Source organism: Scyliorhinus canicula, chromosome 13 (genome assembly GCF_902713615.1).
Source record: "Scyliorhinus canicula chromosome 13, sScyCan1.1, whole genome shotgun sequence".
In the NCBI taxonomy this organism is placed as follows: domain Eukaryota; kingdom Metazoa; phylum Chordata; class Chondrichthyes; order Carcharhiniformes; family Scyliorhinidae; genus Scyliorhinus; species Scyliorhinus canicula.
In genome coordinates, this window is record NC_052158.1 from 17,097,983 (window position 1) to 17,118,247 (window position 20,265).

The 20,265-nt window shown below is 54.5% G+C and overlaps 1 protein-coding gene across 1 annotated transcript in view; it reads right to left on the reverse strand.

The window, feature by feature from the left end:
- The window catches only part of LOC119976495 (zinc-binding protein A33-like), a 119,288-nt gene that overhangs the window by 33,083 nt on the left and 65,940 nt on the right, over positions 1 to 20,265 (reverse strand). The gene's annotated exons all lie outside the window — the stretch shown is intronic.

Genomic DNA, 20,265 nt, shown 5'->3' on the forward strand with positions numbered 1-20,265 from the left:
TCTCTCTCTCTCTCTCTATCTCCCTCTCTCCCTCTTGTCCTCCTCTTTGTTTCTCTCTCACTCTATCTCCCTTTCTCCCTCTTGCCTTCCCCTGCCTCTCTCTCTCTCTCTCTGGCTCCAATTTGCTCTGTCGTTCCTCTGCAATGTCTGTCTGTCTCTCTCTCTCTCTTCAGTCTGCCTTCGCTACTTTATCCGTCTGTTTCTCTCATCAGTTTCTCACTCTGTCCTCCTGGAGATCTGTTTGCAAATATTCTCAGCTGGGCGTCCCTACCTTTCACTTCTACTTCCTCCTCCTGACGCCTGTCGTCGCTTCATTTCAATGTGACTGGTTCTGTCAGCTGAGGGGAATTTCGACAGTGTTGCAACACAGGCCGTCCTTTTGCATACCGTGAACGTGCCGATTGCTGGTGGGAATGTGTGCTGGGATAATCTGAGTCAGAGCTGGGTCAGAGCCCTGGAAATCCCTCATTGCCCTCACCATGGGGTGTTCCACATGGACTGTGGGGCTCACCGACGACATGCATGCAACTGGGGGTGGGCAATAAATGCTGGTGTCGCCTTCACCCCACGTCTGCACCCTGTCAGTGTCCCAGCCTGCATGAGGGCTAATTCTACTGGCTGTGAGTCTGTGGTAGTTCCATCCTGCTGCTTCTGCATCAGCAGCCGAGTTCACTATGTGGCCATCTGTCCACAGAGAGCGAGAGGTCAAACTGAAGTTCACAGCATGTGGTTAACTCACAGTTGTGAGGAGTGGCTAATACACACTGCGCTCCGACACCGTCACGACAGGGAGGTGTCGGCGGTATGATGGCAATGTCGGGGCAGCACGAGTGGATAGCACCGTGGCTTCAGAGCACCAGGATCCCAGGTTCGATTCCCCGCAGGGTCACTGTGCAGAGTCTGCACGTTCTCCCCGTGCCGTTTCCTCCGGGTGCTCCGGTTTCCTCCCACAGTCCAAAGACGCGCAGGTTAGGTGGATTCAGCGCCGGCCCTAGGGTTGCTGGCGCCCCGGGCAAGCTGAACTTCGGCGCCCTTTGGGGGGGGGCGGACCCGAGGGGGGGGGGCCCGAGGGGGGGTGGGGGGGAACCGAGGGGGGGGAGCGGACCGAGCGGGGGGGGGGGCCGCCCTGGGGGAGGGCGGCCACCGCGCATGCGCTGGTTGGCACTGGCCCAACTGCGCATGCGCGGGACCCGAGTCTCTGGCGCCCCCTAGCACATGGCGCCCCGGGCGACTGCCCGAGTTGCCGGTGCCTTGAGCCGGCCCTGGGTGGATTGGCCATGGTAAGTTTCCCCTTAGTGGTTAGGAGGGGTTATTGGGTTACGGGGATAGGGTGGAAGTGAGGGCTTAAGTGGGTCGGTGCAGACTCGATGGGCCGAATGGCCTCCTTCTGCACTGTATGTTCTATGTCTATATGTCTCAGGACTGGCATTCAGACCAGTGTCAGTGCCCTGGCGACGCACATTCAAACCTCCCTCCATGCTAGCTGGTGGAATTTGAATTTATGAGGGACGTAGGGTGGATAGAAAGGAACTTTTTCCCCTTAGTAGAGGGGTCAATAACCAGGAGGGGCAAAGATTTACGGTCAGGGAGATTTAGCGGGAATTTGAGAAAAAGCTTTTTAACCCAGAGGGTGGTGGGAATCTGGAACTCACGACCTGAAAAGGGGGTAGAGGAACCCCCGACAAAACTTTGGAAGCATTAAGAAGCCCCAGCATAGTGCTGGAAAATGGGATTAGAATAGAAAGGTGCGTGAAGGCTGGCACAGTCATGATGGGCTGAAGGGCCTCTTTCTTTAACGTGAGATTCGTCGGTTCGCGATTTACCGGTCACATTGTACTCCCGCGCAGGCGAATGGGGGCGCAACATGGCTGGCAGATGGCGGGTGAGGCCTAAACATCCCGCTCGCTACACTTTGCGAGATCGAGGGGGATTTCGCGAGACGTTGCAATCTGCATCCCGCCCAGTGTGGGTGGGATCAGTATTTGGAAAATATGCATGTTCGAGTAAGAAGCATGGCTCACTCTAATATGAAGCTCACCCATATAGGCAGCTCCCCTGATCTACCTGAAATGTTGGGATCTAACCCCCTTGCCTCAGAGGCTTAAGGTGAGTGGCTTTCAGTACTGGTCCCCACAAAAGAGGATCAGACAGATAGGCACTTGAGTGGGAGGGAGGCCTCCCAGGGAATCAGAGACCCCCCAGGTCGTTGCCCCCTAGACAGGGTTGCGCATTGGCACTGTTGGTGCCACCTCGGCACTGCTGGTCCGGTGGTCCACAGGTGGCGCTGGCGGGAGCACAGCTATGATGCCGGGTTGGCAATGTGCCCATGCCATGGATCAGGCCCAGGGTGCCCCACCCGTGAGAAGGGGAAGGGGGGGGCATTAATCCAATTTGGAATCAGAAATAATGGTGGTCATTAAGCTATCATTGCTTGTTGTAAAAACAAATCTTGTTCGCAAAGAAATCTGCCTGATCCTCATGAGTCTTCAGCAGTCAACCACTCAGTTGTATCAAACTGCTATAAGGTGGTCCAAGATGGTGGCTTGTTATCACCTTCTCAAGGGGAGTTAGGGATGGGCAATGTTGTGGGAGCTCTGAATAACTTTGAGGATTCTCAGAGCACCCCCTTAAACCAGAGGCTGCTGGGAAATAAATGCCCTGGTCCAAGTGGGGGCCAGGTGGATACGTCTCTTCGGGCAGTAGGAGGTGTAAATATATAAGGAAATAAATCAAACTTTTTCTGCAGTCATCGCTTCCAAGTGGTCGCTTGCCTGAGACTTTACAGGAACAGTCCCAATATCATTGAATCCCTACAGTGCAGAAGGAGGCCATTCGACCCATCGAGTCTGCATCGACCCTCTGACAGAGCATTCCACCCAGGCCCACACCCCCACCCAATCCCCGTAACCCCATCTGACTTACACATCGTTGCATACTTGGGGACAATTTAGCATGGCCACTCCACCTAACCTGCACATCTTTGGACTGTGGGAGGAAACTGAAGCACCTGGAGGAATCCCACGCAGACATGGGGAGAACGTGCAGACGTCACACAGTCATCCAAGGCCAGAATCGAACCAGGGTCTCTGGCGCTGTGAGGCAGCAGTGCTGACCTCTGTTCCACTGTGCCATCCGATCAATAAAATCATCCTTGTTGCCGTGGGTTACGGAGTTCATCCTGGTCTCTCCACGGCTGTACTTGCATCTTCAGAGATTGCTCGACCTATTGTTGGACTCGGCTTCATCATTAGAGCTGGATTGCCTGATGTAATCAATTTGTGTAACCTCGTTAACCGTGTTGGCCATTCCATGTCGAAAGCTCCTATCAGCATAACCTCGTTACCTGCATGACAATGCCCGAGTCTCCAGCTTCCAGCTGCCTTTTAAACCTTGTGAGCTGTAAACTCGAACTATGGACTGTGATGTGTCTTGTCAATTGCAACAACCGGTGACAAATGTTGGCCTCACGGTTAGTACCAAAATCCCGTGAAAGATTCAAAACACAAATTGCAAATCGATCCCCCCTCCCCCCCACCTGCTTCTGTCCCAATGCTTCAGGGATTAGCACAATGGTCGAGGCTGCTACACAACACAAAGGCCAGGTACTAACGGGAAAGTGGGAGAGAGTTTTCTCATTTGGGACAGCACGGTTACACACGTGGTGGCTTCACAGCGCCAGGGTCCCAGGTTCGATTCCCCGCTGGGTCACTGTCTGTGCGGAGTCTGCACGTTCTCCCCGTGTCTGCGTGGGTTTCCTCTGGGTGCTCCGGTGTCCTCCTGTGGTGAATGTATAAGTACTATTAATTCACCAGTATACTGTGTTGCATTATACCATGCTATTATGGTATAATGTGGGTTCCATCTATGGGCCACTGCGTGGCTTCACCCACAGGGGGAGATGTGGAGCATGTATGGGCTCCGCCCCTTATAGGAAGTATAAGGCATGATGTGGAGATGCCGGCGTTGGACTGGGGTGAGCACAGTAAGAAGTCTTACAACACCAGGTTAAACCCCAACAGGTTTGTTTCAAACACGAGTATAAGAGCAGCTGACCTGCGGGACAGCCTTCAGTAATGTACCAGTCGCAGGCAGGCAAAGTTTTTTTTAAAAATAATTTTAAATTCAAATTTTTGCATAATATCAACAACAAAAAGACAGATTTTGTTTTTTTACAAAGAACAGTCCCCCCCCCCCCCACCCCGCCATCACCCCCCCCCCCCCCCCCCCCCTGCGCACACACAGCGGAAGAGATAAACTAACACCCATCATTCCCCCAAAACATCTGCTCGTCCCTTCAATAGACAGGACAGAACCCCCCCCCCCCCCCCCCCCCCCCCCCCGCCGCCGCGTATACACAGACGAGGAAATGGATTAATGCCCGATATTGTCACAGAACAACATTGCCCGTCCTTTTAGTACAAAAGAACAAAACATTCCCCCCCCCCCCCTCCCCTTCACCTTCTCTAGCTTGAGAAACCCCGCCATGTCATTGACCCAGGCCTCCACGCTTGGGGGCCTCACGTCCTTCCACTGAAGAAGAATCCTCCGCCGGGCTACTAGGGACGCAAAGGCCAGAATGCCGGCATCTTCCGCCTCCTGCACTCCCGGCTCCTCCGCAACCCCAAATACTGCGAGCCCCCAGCCCGGATTGACCCTGGATCCTACCACCCTCGACAACGTCCCTGCCACATCTTCCAAAACTCCCCCAATGCCGGACATGCCCAGAACATATGGGCATGCTTTGCTGGGCTCCCTGAGCACCTTATACACCTGTCCTCGCTCCCAAAGAACCGGCTCATCCTTGTCCCGGTCATATGAGCCCTGTGCAGCACCTTAAACTGTATGAGGCCAAGCCTTGCACACGAAGAGGAGGAGTTCACCCTCCCCAGGGCGTCCGCCCACGTCCGCAACTCAATCTCCTCACCCAGCTCCTCCTCCCATTTACCCTTCAACTCCTCGACCGAGGCCTCATCCATCTCCCGCATCACTTGGTACATTGCCGAGATCCTGCCCTCCCCAACCCACACCCCCGAGTGCACCCTGTGCTGGACCCCACGCGGCGGCAGCAGGGGGAACCCCGCCACCTGCCACCTGACAAATGCCCTTACCTGCATGTACCAAAAGGAGTCCCCCGGGGGGAGCCCGAACTTGCCCTCCAGCTCACCCAGGCTCGCAAACTTCCCGTCTATAAACAGGTCCCCCAACCTCCTGATACCTGCCCTGTGCCAACTCAGGAACCCGCCATCAATTCTCCCCGGAACAAACCGGTGGTTCCCCCATATCGGGGATCCCATCGAGGCCCCCACCTCCCCCCTGTGCCGCCTCCATTGCCCCCATATTTTGAGGGTAGCCGCCACCACCAGGCTCGTGGTATACCTCGTTGGAGGGAACGGCAGCGGCGCCGTCACCAGTGCCTCCAGGCTCGTGCCCACACAGGACGCCATCTCCATCCTCTTCCATGTTGCCCCCTCCCCCTCCATCACCCACTTACGCACCATCGCTGCATTGGCAGCCCAACTGTACCCACAGAGGTTGGGCAGCGCCAGCCCCCCCTATCCCTGCCCCGCTCCAAGAACACCCTCCTCACCCTCGGGGTCCCATGTGCCCACACAAACCCCGTAATGCTCCTGTTAACCCGTCTGAAAAAGGCCTTCGGGATCAGGATGGGGAGGCACTGAAACAGGAACAGAAATCTCGGAAACAGGCAGGCAAAGTTGTAAGCTGATTAAAATCACTGTTTACTTTGACTCACGTCTCCGGGTGAATTGATGGTCGCATCAATTTAATCAGCTTAGAGAACTACTATGGAGTCAGCCCTCAAACTTGACAGACTGGAACACGATCCACAGGCCGCGGAGGCGAAATACATTTTTTCACATTGGCTTCGGTGTTTCAAGGCCAACTGGCCGTGTCGTGACATCATCCGTCACGGACGAACAGAAACTGAGTCTTCTCCACGCACAGATGAGCCATCGCATTTCTGCCCAACTCGACGAAGCCGCCTCCTACACTGAGGCCCTCGCGATACTCGAACGCATCTACGTGCGGCCTGTGAATGAAGTCTATGCGCGACATATCTTCACTACCTGCCGCCAGGGCCCCGGGGAGTCGCTGGATGACTATCTGCGCAACCTCAAAGCCCTCACGCGCGAGTGTAACTATCAGGCCGTTACAGCCACTCAGCACATGGTACTCGCCGTCCGAGACGTTTACGTTGCGGGGGTTCGATCGAACTATGTGAGGCAGCGCCTGCTCGATAAAGGGACCCAGGACCTGGAGGACACGGTAAAACTGGCGTCCTCGCTGGAGGTCACTTTTCAGAGTCTCACTGTGTTCCCAGCCGATCACGCGACTCCCTCGTGGGCGCCCGACCAGAGACTACCCCAGGCCTGCGTGGCCGCCCACCCACCACGGGGGGCTATCTTGCCATTTTTGCGGCCAGCTCCAACACCCCCGGCATCAATGCCCGGCCCATCAACGCGAACTGCGGCAGCTGCGGGCGAAAAGGACACTTCGCAAAGGTCTGCCTGGCCAAGCCTAAACACTCGAACTCCAACGCACAAACTCGATCCACCGACTCTCAGGCCCGCAGACCCCGTAATGTGGCAGCGTGTCTGCCGACCCTGCTCAGTAAGGGCATCGCCTCGAGCAGGACTACCAGTTATAACCTCAGGGGAAACGGACAGGTGGAGAGGGAGAACACAACGGTCTGGAAGACCGTCCTACTGACCCAACGGTCCAGGAATCTCCCGGTTTCCCACTGGCAGGAGGTCCTCCCCGATGCGCTCCACGCTATTAGGTCCCTCCTTTGCACGGCCATAAACCAGTCGCCTCATGACCACTTGTTTATCTTCTCCAGGGGAACTACCACAGGGGCCTCGCTTCCGCCCTGGCTGAGGACACCAGGCCCTGTCCTCCTTTGGAAACACGTTCGGACACATAAAACCGACCCCCTGGTAGAGAGGTTCCAGCTCCTGCACTCGAACCCACATTATGCATACGTCAAACACCCCGATGGCCGGCAGGATACCGTCTCCCTCCGTGACCTGGCGCCCGCAGGCTCCCCCACCACTACCACTAATGTACCCCCACACTATACCCCGCCCAACCCCCCCGTGTCCTGCGCCCCCGCACCTATTTGGTTTCCGCGCTCCCTTCCACCCGGCACACCAGTCCGCAGGATCGAAGCTACCGCCCCCGGAGTCCACCACCGTGCCCGCACCAGACCCGCTTCCACAGCCACCCGAAACGGCTGCGACACCAGTGCTTCGTCGGTCACAACGTACGATCCGGGCGCCAGACCGACTGAATTTGTGAACCCGTCACCCCCGCCGGACTTAATTTTTTTTACGGGGGTGAATGTGGTGAATGTATAAGTACTATTAATTCACCAGTATACTGTGTTGCCTTATGCCATGCTATTAACCCTGTGGGCTCCATCTATGGGCCACTGTGTGGCTTCACCAACAGGGGGAGATGTGGAGCATGTACGGGCTCCGCCCATGGCTCCGCCCCTTATAGGAATTATAAGAGCAGCAGACCTGCGGGACTGCCTTCAGTAATGTACCGGTCGCAGGCAGGCAAAGTTGTAAGCTGATTAAAACCACTGTTTACTTCGACTCGAGTCTCCGAGTGAATTGATGGTCGCATCACCTCCCACAATCCAAAGACGTGCAGGTTAGGTGGATTGGCCATGATAAATTGCCCTTAGTGGCCAAAAAGGTGGGGAGGGGTTATTGGGTTACGAGGATAGGGAGGAAGTGAGGGCTTAAGTGGGTCGGTGCACACTCGATGGGCCGAACGGCCTCCTTCTGCACTGTATGTTCTATGTATCTATGTATGTATCTGTCCTGTGCTGTACCTGACCAGGAAAGGTTTAACTGGACACCGAACTTTACTCAGAGTTTGTTTGATGGCGTGAGGGAAGTGGGTAACGGGGCATGCGGCACCGGCATCAATACTGGGGAAAGTGGGGGCTGTTCCTTTGGGTCGGCCGACATCTGAACCAGATCGCATAACGAGGGAAGTAGAGAGGGGCTTTAAATTAAATAGAGGGATGGGGGGGGGGGGGGGGGGGGGGGTTATGGAGAGGTGATACTTTGGCTTGCAAAGCAAAAAGATATGGCAGCATTGCAAAGCAGCTGTTTTGGCTTTATTTTTTATCCTTTCACGGGACGTTGGCATTCCCAGGTAGGCCAGAATTTATTGCCCAGCCCTCATTGCCCTCGAGGGGCCATTTTAAGAGTCAACCACATTGCTGTGAATCTGCACTTGGGCGCACAGATTTGAAGAGAACCTGTTGGCAGGGTTATTGGGGAGGGGGTACGAGTGCAGGCTGAGATGTGGGATTAGACCGGACTGTTTTTTCTTTCACAGAGCTAGCACAGAGCACGGTGCATCCAGCGCTCTGCTCCTGTCCTGTATGATTCCATACACCGTTCTCTGCACTCGCGTGTGGTCCAGCCAGGCCGATCTGCACTTCGTCAGTTGGAGACACGGTTGCCTTGGCAACCAGTCCTCCATCATTCAACTCAGGCTGGGTGTCTTCTCAGTACCTGCAAAAAAAAAAGGGAAAGCTTCCAGAACTCTCTACAAAGGTGTTCCCCCCTCACCACCCCCCTCCGACCCTTGCAGGACCTGTTGAACCACCTCTATTTATCAGGTTTTACTATCCATCGTTTGACATCCTCATTCTCAATGGTTGGACAATATGGCAAGATTCCCAAAGAAACCCAGCTGGATTCTCCGTCGACGGGACCCTCGGTTTCCCCGGCAGCCCACTCACACCTACGGATTTCCCGATGGCGTGAGGGTGCCCCCAATGGGAAACCGCATTGTCCAGCTGCAGGGCCGGAGAATCCCGTTGGCGGTGGGGGAAACGGGACGGGAATCCCGTTGGCGGTGGGGGAAACGGGACGGGAATCCCGTTGGCGGTGGGGGAATCCCGTTGACGGTGGGGGAAACGGGACGGGAATCCCGTTGACGGTGGGCGCACGCCGCAGCGGAAAACGGGAGAGGCGGGAAGGAGAATCCCGCCCGCCATCTCCAGTGATTAATCTTCCTTTTCGTGAAGCCGAGCCTGGTCATGAACTGCTCAGGAAACACCGGCTCGTGGAACAACCGAACAGGAGAAGGGCTACAACTGAAAAGGGAGCCATTCAGCCCATCGACTCTGTGATGACGCTCTGGTGGAGCAATTCACCCAGTGACACCCCCCTCCCCCCCTTTTCATCATAAGCGAGCGTTTCTTTTCGAACCGATAAAGATCCAAACCCTTTTGGAAAGCCTCAGTTGGCCCTGCCTGAGCCATACTCTCGAGGAGGGCATTCCAGGCGAGCAGAGCCAGTGCAACCGTTCAACCCATACAGCGCACGCACACACACACACACACACAGCAAGACTACAGCGGGTTCAAGAAGGCAACTCACCACCACCTTGGCAAAGATAATTAGGGATGGGCAATAAATGCCGGGCCCTGTACAACAACGTCCACATGCCATAACTGAATGTTAAGAAAAAAGGTCAAATAGATCAAAGGTGGGAAAAAAAACCCTCAGGTAGCTGTGAAACTGAGCGGTGTATGGAACAGAAACAAAAGTCTGAATAAAAGTTTTGCTGGGAGCGTAGGCGTTTAAGGCCATTTCTAAGTATAAGTAATCAGTTCAAATATTTACTGTCAAAACTAATAGAGGATACTGACAGTCAGTGCACACAAGTCATCCAACTACCTGTTCACTTGGAGACAGCCCAACACGCTGGAGTGCGCCACCCACACACAGTGATTCATCTGCTCAGGGATGGGTGGGGCGGACAAAAGCAGAAGGTTTCCTCACCCATGTTTTTTTTTCTTTCTTTTTTTAAATATAAATTTAGAGTACCCAATTCATTTTTTCCAATTAAGGGGCAATTTAGCGCAGCCAATCCACCCAGCCTGCACATCTTTGGGTTGTGGGGGCGAAACCCACGCAAACACGGGGAGAATGTGCAAACTCCACACGGACAGAGACCCAGAGCCGGGATCGAACCTGGGATCTCGGCTGCAGGGCTAACCCACTGCGCCACCGTGCTGCCCAAAATGAAATGAAAATCGCTTATTGTCACAAGTAGGCTTCAATGAAGTTACTGTGAAAAGCCCGTAGTCGCCACATTCCGGTGCCTGTTCGGGGAGGCTGGTACGGGAATTGAACCGTGCTGCTGGCCTGCCTTGGTCTGCTTTCAAAGCCAGCGATTAGCCCAGTGTGCTAAACAGCCCCTGAGTCCTTACCCATGTTTGACCTGATTTCACGAGACCTCATGGGGTCGAGCTTCAAGGGTGAGGACTTTCACGGCAGCTCCTGCCTGACCTGCACACCACCATGGCGGACAGGACATACCCAGGGAAGGTGGCATGTGGGACATTGTCGGGAAGGCGGGATCCTCTGAGTATGGCTATGTCAGGCAGTTGCTTGCCCCGTCAATGGTTCGACTCTCCCAATTTTGGCACAAGCTGGGGAGGATTTTTCACAGTCCACCGCTCGTTTCCAGTGGCTAGGCCAATTCACGGTGGTCAGTCTGGTAGTGGTCTGCTACAACCGAGTGGCTTGGGCTATGTCAGAGGGCACTTAAGAGTCAACCACACTGCTGTGGGTCTGGAGTTGCATGTAGGCCAGACCAGGGTAAGGACGGTAGAGTTCCTCTCCTCAAGGGACATGAGTGAACCGGATGGGTTTTTACAGCAATTGATGAGAGTTTCCTGGTCACCATTACTGGAACCAGCTTACAAGTTCAGAGTTTCCAATTAATTGATTGTAAATCACACAGCTTCCACGGTGGGAAATTAACCTGGGTCCTCCAGATCATTAACCTGGGTTTTTGCAATACTCATTCAGTCACATTACCGTTCTGTGACCTCCTTTCCCAAATTGAGATTCGGCTCAGCCCCAAGTTTGCTGTTGGTCATTGTTCATTTCTATTTAAGGACATCCCTTTTTAATTCCATGGGAATTTATAGAACTGTCAAATTATACGCAAGAGACGGGCCTTGTCAATTCTAGGAAAGTGAAAATTGTTAGAATTGGTTGAGGTCAATTTCTCATTCGTCCGGAAACTGCGTTTTAAGATTACAACATGATTCTAGGTTGTAAAAATTTCAGTTGAGTTTGGTCGAAGATGATCAGCTCAAGCTCAGCTTATCAAATCCAACACTGTGTTCTCTTTCCTGACAGTGTGGTATCTCCAGTTTTGGATGTGCAGCTTTCTTATCAGGGATTCTCATATTGCCCGAGAAAGACATAAGGCTGTACATGCCAGGGCGTCTAGCTAGACAATTGTCCTTTTACGTGAAACCTTTTTGATTCTTTAACTTCTGATCCAGTAGAGGCAGCAGAAAAGGATTCTGGGAAAAGACAACTGAGTCACCTCGACTGCACTGTGGGTAGCAGAAGAAGCCCTCCAGTGACAAACAGGAGGAAGTTCATCCAGTAGAGGTGGCAGAAGAGGATTCTGGGAGAAACAAACTCAGTCATTTCTTCCAGTGCAAAGAATTGTCCTCGACCAAGTGTTGCAGACTGGCACATTCCAAGGTCCAGGCCTACGTGCTGAGGGACGCACTCAAGCTTGGGGTAGCTGCCGCCAAGGCGCAATGGGGAAAGGCCACTGTGTAAGGTCTTCCAACAAATGTACACCGAGGGTGTGTAGCAGTGTAAAGCCCCTCGGTATAGGTCATCAACACTCCAATGTATAAAAGAAACATGACAATGTAAATATTTAAGAAAGAATTGTAACGTAAAGAGGGATATGTGTGTAATGTCATCCCAATTGAATGGAAGAAAGTCAAGGGAATGTGTAACTTTGATGGAAATGTACAGTCAAGACAGTTTGAAATGTTCTGTAATGTTTATTATAGATTTTATGAATAAAGTATACCTTTTGGGAAAAAAACTCAGTCACTTGCAGTGTACTGTGGGTAGCCAAATATCTGGTGTCAAGGAGCAGTTAAGCCCGAAACACTGCATGAGTGTTTCCCACCCTCCCTTCTCCTCTAATTAAAAAAAGTGATTCTGTGAGGAAGATAAGCCGGGGTAAAGAAGGATATCACGGCCAGCGGGTAGTGATTGGCTGGTGATTGGGAAGTCGTTTTTCTTTTTATTTTTTATTTTATTTTCTCTTATTCTCTCTTGGCATTGTTGCAAAGTTAACTTAAGGGTTAAGTCATAGCAGGAGATCCCACACCCGTGATTTGCTCCTCCTGTGTGGTGTGGGAATTCAGGGACCCTTCCAGCGTCCTTGACTCCTTCATGTGCAGGAAGTGTGTCCAACTACAGCTCCTGTCAGACCGCCTGATGGCTCTGAAGCTGCAGGTGGATTCACTTCGGAGCATCCACGATGATGAGGAAATCATGGACTGCACGTTCAGTAAGTTGATCACACCGCAGATAAAAATTACTGAGGAAGTTAGGGACTGGGTGACCACCAGATGGAGGAAGAGGAAGAAATCAATGCAGGGCCATCTCCCTCTAAAACAGATATACCGTTTTGGATACTGTTGGAGGAGATGGCACACCTGGGGAAGAACATGGCAGCGGCCAGGTTCATGGCACAGTGGCTGCCTCTGCTGCACAGGAGGCCATGAAAAAGAGTGGCAGAGCTATAGTGATAGGGGATTCAATTGTAAGGGGAATAGATATGCGTTTCTCCGGCCACAAATGAGACTCCAGGATGATGTGTTGCTTCCCTGGTGCAAGGGTCAAGTATGTCTCGGAGCGGCTGCAGGTCATTCTGGAGGGGCACATGAACAGCCAGCTATTATGGTGCACCTATTCACCAACGATATAGTTAAAAAAGCGGGATGAGGTCCAACAAGCTGAATTTAGGGAGTTAGGAGTTAAACTAAAAGTAGGACCTCAAAGGTAGTAATCTCAGGATTGCTACCAGTGCCACAAGCTAGTCAGAGTAGGAATGGCAGAGGTGCTAAGATGAATGTGTGGCTTGAGGGATGGTGCAAGAGGGATCCTAGGATTGAAATTCCTAGGATGTTGGAACCGGTTCTGGGGGAGATGGGACCAGTAGAGACCGGTCGGTCTGTACCTGGGCAGGACTGGAACCACTATCCTCAGGGGAATTTTTGCTAGTGCTGTTGGGGAGGGTTTAAACTAATATGGCAGGGGGTAAGAACCGATGCAGGAAGTCGGAGGGAAGTAAGTTGGGGACAGAAACAAAAGGCAGTAAAGGGAAAGTGGAAGTACGAGAAACCAAAGACAAAAATCAAAGAGGGCTACGTTGCATCATAATTCTAAAAGGGCAATAAATGCCAAAAAACTAAGCCTGAAGACTCTGTGTCTCAATGTGAGGAGCATTTGTAATAAGGCTGATGAATTAACTGCGCTGGCAATCATTAATGAATGTCACTGGGATCACGGAGACCTGGTTCCAAGGTGACCAAAGATGGGAACTCAATATTGTGGGGTATTCAATATTCAGGAAAGGAAAAGGAGATTAATGCAATAATAAGGAAGGACATTAGCCTGGACAATGTGGAATCTATCTAGGTGGAACTGCGGAACACCAAAGGGCAAAAAAATTAGTGGGTGTTGTGTACAGATTAGCAAACAGTAATTGTGAGGTTGGGGATGGTATCAAACAGGAAATTAGTGATGCGTGCAGTAAGGGTGCTGCAGTTATTATGGGTGACTTCAATCTGCATATTGATTGGGCTAATCAAACTGGTAGCAATGCGATGGAGGAGAATTTCGTGGAATGTATAAGGGATGGTTTTCTCGACCAATATGTCATGGAACCAACTGGAGATCAGGCTATCCTAGACTGGGTATTGTGGAATGAGAGGGGACTAATTAGCAACGTTGTGGTGTGAGATCCTTTAGGGAAGAGTGACCATAATATAGTAGAATTCTTCATTTAGATGGAGAGTGACACAGTTAAGTCTGAGACTAGGGTCCTGAACTTAAAGAAAGCTAACTTTGATGGTGTGAGATGTGTATTGGCTAGGAAAATCTGGCAAAGGATACTTAAGGGATTGATGATGGGTAGGCAGTGGCAGACATTTAAAGAACACATGGATGAACTTCAACAATTGTACATTCCTGTCTGGTACAAGAGTAAGACGGGGAAGGTGGTTCAACATGGCTAAGAAGGGAAATCAGGGATGGTGTTAAAGCCAAAGAGGAGGCATATAAATTGGCCAGAAAAAGCAGCAAGCCTGAGGACTGGGAGAAATTTAAAATTCAGCTGAGGAGAACAAAGGGTTTAATTCAGAAGGGGAAAATAGAGTACAAGAGTAAGCTTGAAACAAAACATAAAAACTGTCTGCAAAAGCTTCCATGGAAATGTGGAGGGAAAAAGACTGGTGAAGTCAAATGGAGGTCCCTTACAGTTAGAATCAGGTGACTTCATAAAGGGCAACAAAGAGATGGCAGACCAGCTGAACAAATACTTTGGATCTGTCTTCACTGAGGAGGACACAAATAACCTTCCGGAAATACTAGGGACAGAGGGTCCAGCATGAAGGAGGAACTGCAGGCAATCCTTATTCGTCAGGAAATTGTATAGGGGAAATTGATGGGATTAAAACCCAATAAGTCCCCTGGTCCTGATGCTCCACATCCCAGAGTACTTAAGGAAATGGCTCCAGAAATAGTGGACGCATTGGTGATCATTTTCCAGCATTCTATAGACTCTGGAAGAGTTCCAATGGATTGGAGGACAGCTAATGTAACACCACTTTTTAAACAAGGAGGGAGAGAGAAAATGGGGACTAATAGACCGGTTAGTCCACATCAGTGGTGGGGAAAGTGCTGTAGTCAATTATTAAGGGTGACATAACTGAGCATTTGGAAAGTGGGGACAGGATCGGTCGAAGTCAACATGGGTTCACGAATGGGAAATCATGCTTGACAAATCTTCTGGAATTATTTGAGGAAGTGATCAGTAGAGTGGACAAGGGTGAACCAGTGGATGTTGTGTATCTGGACTTTCAAAAGGCTTTTGACAAGGCCCCACACAAGAGATTAGTCAGCAAAATTAAAGCTCATGGTATTGGGGGTATTCTATTGATGTGGATCGAGAACTGGTTGGCAAACAGGAAGCAGAGAGTGGGAATAAACGGGTCCTTTTCAGAGTGGCAGGCAGTGGCTATTGGGGTACCGCAGGGTTCAGTGCTGGGACCCCAGCTGCTCACAATATACATGAATGATTTGGACGAAGGAATTGCAACAATATCTCCAAACATGCAGACAACACTAACCTGGGTGGCAGTGTGTGCTGTGAGGAGGGTGGCAGTGTGTGCTGTGAGGAGGGTGGCAGTGTGTGCTGTGAGGAGGGTGGCAGTGTGTGCTGTGAGGAGGGTGGCAGTGTGTGCTGTGAGGAGGGTGGCGCTGTGAGGAAGGTGGCAGTGTGTGCTGTGAGGAGGGTGGCAGTGTGAGGAGGGTGGCAGTGTGTGCTGTGAGGAGGGTGGCAGTGTGTGCTGTGAGGAGGGTGGCAGTGTGTGCTGTGAGGAGGGTGGCAGTGTGTGCTGTAAGGAGGGTGGCAGTGTGTGCTGTGAGGAGGGTGGCAGTGTGTGCTGTGAGGAGGGTGGCAGTGTGAGGAGGGTGGCAGTGTGTGCTGTGAGGAGGGTGGCAGTGTGTGCTGTGAGGAGGGTGGCAGTGTGTGCTGTGAGGAGGGTGGCAGTGTGTGCTGTAAGGAGGGTGGCAGTGTGTGCTGTGAGGAGGGTGGCAGTGTGAGGAGGGTGGCAGTGTGTGCTGTGAGGAGGGTGGCAGTGTGTGCTGTGAGGAGGGTGGCAGTGTGTGCTGTGAGGAGGGTGGCAGCGTGTGCTGTGAGGAGGGTGGCAGTGTGAGGAGGGTGGCAGTGTGTGCTGTGTGCTGTGAGGAGGGTGGCAGTGTGTGCTGTGAGGAGGGTGGCAGTGTGTGCTGTGAGGGGGGCGGCAGTGTGTGCTGTGAGGAGGGCGGCAGTGTGTGCTGTGAGGAGGGTGGCAGTGTGAGGAGGGTGGCAGTGTGTGCTGTGAGGAGGGTGGCAGTGTGTGCTGTGAGGAGGGTGGCAGTGTGTGCTGTGAGGAGGGTGGCAGTGTGTGCTGTGAGGAGGGTGGCAGTGTGTGCTGTGAGGAGGGTGGCAGTGTGTGCTGTGAGGAGGGTGGCAGTGTGTGCTGTGAGGAGGGTGGCGCTGTGAGGAGGGTGGGGCTGTGAGGAGGGTGGCAGTGTGTGCTGTGAGGAGGGTGGCAGTGTGAGGAGGGTGGCAGTGTGTGCTGTAAGGAGGGTGGCAGTGTGTGCTGTGAGGAGGGTGGCAGTGTGTGCTGTGAGGAGGGTGGCAGTGTGTGCTGTGAGGAGGGTGGCAGTGTGTGCTGTGAGGAGGGTGGCAGTGTGTGCTGTGAGGAGGGTGGCAGTGTGTGCTGTGAGGAGGGTGGCAGTGTGTGCTGTGAGGAGGGTGGCAGTGTGTGCTGTGAGGAGGGTGGCAGTGTGTGCTGTGAGGAGGGTGGCAGTGTGTGCTGTGAGGAGGGTGGCAGTGTGAGGAGGGTGGCAGTGTGAGGAGGGTGGCAGTGTGTGCTGTGAGGAGGGTGGCAGTGTGTGCTGTGAGGAGGGTGGCAGTGTGTGCTGTGAGGAGGGTGGCAGTGTGTGCTGTGAGGAGGGTGGCAGTGTGAGGAGGGTGGCAGTGTGAGGAGGGTGGCAGTGTGTGCTGTGAGGAGGGTGGCAGTGTGTGCTGTGAGGAGGGTGGCAGTGTGTGCTGTGAGGAGGGTGGCGCTGTGAGGAGGGTGGCAGTGTGTGCTGTGAGGAGGGTGGCAGCGTGTGCTGTGAGGAGGGTGGCAGTGTGTGCTGTGAGGAGGGTGGCAGTGTGTGCTGTGAGGAGGGTGGCAGTGTGTGCTGTGAGGAGGGTGGCAGTGTGTACTGTGAGGAGGGTGGCAGTGTGTGTTGTGAGGAGGGTGGCAGTGTGTGCTGTGAGGAGGGAGGCAGTGTGTGCTGTGAGGAGGGTGGCAGTGTGTGCTGTGAGGAGGGTGGCAGTGTGTGCTGTGAGGAGGGTGGCAGTGTGTGCTGTGAGGAGGGTGGCAGTGTGTGCTGTGAGGAGGGTGGCAGTGTGTGCTGTGAGGAGGGTGGCAGTGTGTGCTGTGAGGAGGGTGGCAGTGTGTGCTGTGAGGAGGGTGGCAGTGTGAGGAGGGTGGCAGTGTGTGCTGTGAGGAGGGTGGCAGTGTGTGCTGTGAGGAGGGTGGCAGTGTGTGCTGTGAGGAGGGTGGCAGTGTGTGCTGTGAGGAGGGTGGCAGTGTGAGGAGGTGGCAGTGTGTGCTGTGAGGAGGGTGGCAGTGTGAGGAGGGTGGCAGTGTGTGCTGTGAGGAGGGTGGCAGTGTGAGGAGGGTGGCAGTGTGTGCTGTAAGGAGGGTGGCAGTGTGTGCTGTGAGGAGGGTGGCAGTGTGTGCTGTGAGGAGGGTGGCAGTGTGTGCTGTGAGGAGGGTGGCAGTGTGTGCTGTGAGGAGGGTGGCAGTGTGTGCTGTGAGGAGGGTGGCAGTGTGTGCTGTGAGGAGGGTGGCAGTGTGTGCTGTGAGGAGGGTGGCAGTGTGTGCTGTGAGGAGGGTGGCAGTGTGTGCTGTGAGGAGGGTGGCAGTGTGTTGCTGTGAGGAGGGTGGCAGTGTGTGCTGTGAGGAGGGTGGCAGTGTGTGCTGTGAGGAGGGTGGCAGTGTGTGCTGTGAGGAGGGTGGCAGTGTGTGCTGTGAGGAGGGTGGCAGTGTGTGCTGTGAGGAGGGTGGCAGTGTGTGCTGTGAGGAGGGTGGCAGTGTGTGCTGTGAGGAGGGTGGCAGTGTGTGCTGTGAGGAGGGTGGCAGTGTGTGCTGTGAGGAGGGTGGCAGTGTGTGCTGTGAGGAGGGTGGCAGTGTGTGCTGTGAGGAGGGTGGCAGTGTGAGGAGGGTGGCAGTGTGTGCTGTGAGGAGGGTGGCAGTGTGTGCTGTGAGGAGGGTGGCAGTGTGTGCTGTGAGGAGGGAGGCAGTGTGAGGAGGGTGGCAGTGTGTGTTGTGAGGAGGGTGGCAGTGTGTGCTGTGAGGAGGGTGGCAGTGTGTGCTGTGAGGAGGGTGGCAGCGTGTGCTGTGTGCTGTGAGGAGGGTGGCAGTGTGTGCTGTGAGGAGGGTGGCAGTGTGTGCTGTGAGGAGGGTGGCAGTGTGTGCTGTGAGGAGGGTGGCAGTGTGTGCTGTGAGGTGGCGCTGTGAGGAGGGTGGCAGTGTGAGGAGGGTGGCAGTGTGTGCTGTGAGGAGGGTGGCAGTGTGTGCTGTGAGGAGGGTGGCAGTGTGTGCTGTGAGGAGGGTGGCAGTGTGTGCTGTGAGGAGGGTGGCAGTGTGTGCTGTGAGGAGGGTGGCAGTGTGTGCTGTGAGGAGGGTGGCAGTGTGTGCTGTGAGGAGGGTGGCAGTGTGTGCTGTGAGGAGGGTGGCAGTGTGTGCTGTGAGGAGGGGTGGCGCTGTGAGGAGGGTGGCAGTGTGTGCTGTGAGGAGGGTGGCAGTGTGAGTTGTGAGGAGGGTGGCAGTGTGTGCTGTGAGGAGGGTGGCGCTGTGAGGAGGGTGGCAGTGTGTGCTGTGAGGAGGGTGGCAGTGTGTGCTGTGAGGAGGGTGGCAGTGTGTGCTGTGAGGAGGGTGGCAGTGTGTGCTGTGAGGAGGGTGGCAGTGTGTGCTGTGAGGAGGGTGGCAGTGTGTGCTGTGAGGAGGGTGGCAGTGTGTGCTGTGAGGAGGGTGGCAGTGTGTGCTGTGAGGAGGGTGGCAGTGTGTGCTGTGAGGAGGGTGGCAGTGTGTGCTGTGAGGAGGGTGGCAGTGTGTGCTGTGAGGAGGGTGGCAGTGTGTGCTGTGAGGAGGGTGGCAGTGTGTGCTGTGAGGAGGGTGGCAGTGTGAGGAGGGTGGCAGTGGTGTGCTGTGAGGAGGGTGGCAGTGTGTGCTGTGAGGAGGGTGGCAGTGTGAGGAGGGTGGCAGTGTGTGCTGTGAGGAGGGTGGCAGTGTGTGCTGTGAGGAGGGTGGCAGTGTGAGGAGGGTGGCAGTGTGTGCTGTGAGGAGGGTGGCAGTGTGAGTTGTGAGGAGGGTGGCAGTGTGGGCTGTGAGGAGGGTGGCAGTGTGTGCTGTGAGGAGGGTGGCAGTGTGTGCTGTGAGGAGGATGGCAGTGTGTGCTGTGAGGAGGGTGGCGCTGTGAGGAGGGTGGCAGTGTGTGCTGTGAGGAGGGTGGCAGTGTGTGCTGTGAGGAGGGTGGCGCTGTGAGGAGGGTGGCAGTGTGTGCTGTGAGGAGGGTGGCAGTGTGTGCTGTGAGGAGGGTGGCAGTGTGTGCTGTGAGGAGGGTGGCAGTGTGTGCTGTGAGGAGGGTGGCTGTGAGGAGGGTGGCAGTGTGTGCTGTGAGGAGGGTGGCAGTGTGAGGAGGGTGGGCAGTGTGTGCTGTGAGGAGGGTGGCAGTGTGAGGAGGGTGGCAGTGTGAGCTGTGAGGAGGGTGGCAGTGTGTGCTGTGAGGAGGGTGGCAGTGTGAGGAGGGTGGCAGTGTGTGCTGTGAGGAGGGTGGCAGTGTGTGCTGTGAGGAGGGTGGCAGTGTGTGCTGTGAGGAGGGTGGCAGTGTGTGCTGTGAGGAGGGTGGCAGTGGTGTGCTGTGAGGAGGGTGGCAGTGTTTGCTGTGAGGAGGGTGGCAGTGTGTGCTGTGAGGAGGGTGGCAGTGTGTGCTGTGAGGAGGGTGGCAGTGTGTGCTGTGAGGAGGGTGGCAGTGTGTGCTGTGAGGAGGGTGGCAGTGTGTGCTGTGAGGAGGGTGGCAGTGTGAGGAGGGTGGCAGTGTGTGCTGTGAGGAGGGTGGCAGTGTGTGCTGTGAGGAGGGTGGCAGTGTGAGGAGGGTGGCAGTGTGTGCTGTGAGGAGGGTGGCAGTGTGTGCTGTGAGGAGGGTGGCAGTGTGAGGAGGGTGGCAGTGTGTGCTGTGAGGAGGGTGGCAGTGTGTGCTGTGAGGAGGGTGGCAGTGTGTGCTGTGAGGAGGGTGGCAGTGTGTGCTGTGAGGAGGGTGGCAGTGTGTGCTGTGAGGAGGGTGGCAGTGTGTGCTGTGAGGAGGGTGGCAGTGTGTGCTGTGAGGAGGGTGGCAGTGTGTGCTGTGAGGAGGTGGCGCTGTGAGGAGGGTGGCAGTGTGTGCTGTGAGGAGGGTGCAGTGTGTGCTGTGAGGAGGGTGGCAGTTTGGTGCTGTGAGGAAGGGTGGCAGTTGTGGTTCTGTGAGGAGGGTGGCAGTGTGATGTGAGGGGTGGGCAGTGTGGGTGCTGTGAGGAGGGTGGCAGTGTGGCTGTGAGGGAGGGTGGCAGGTGGTG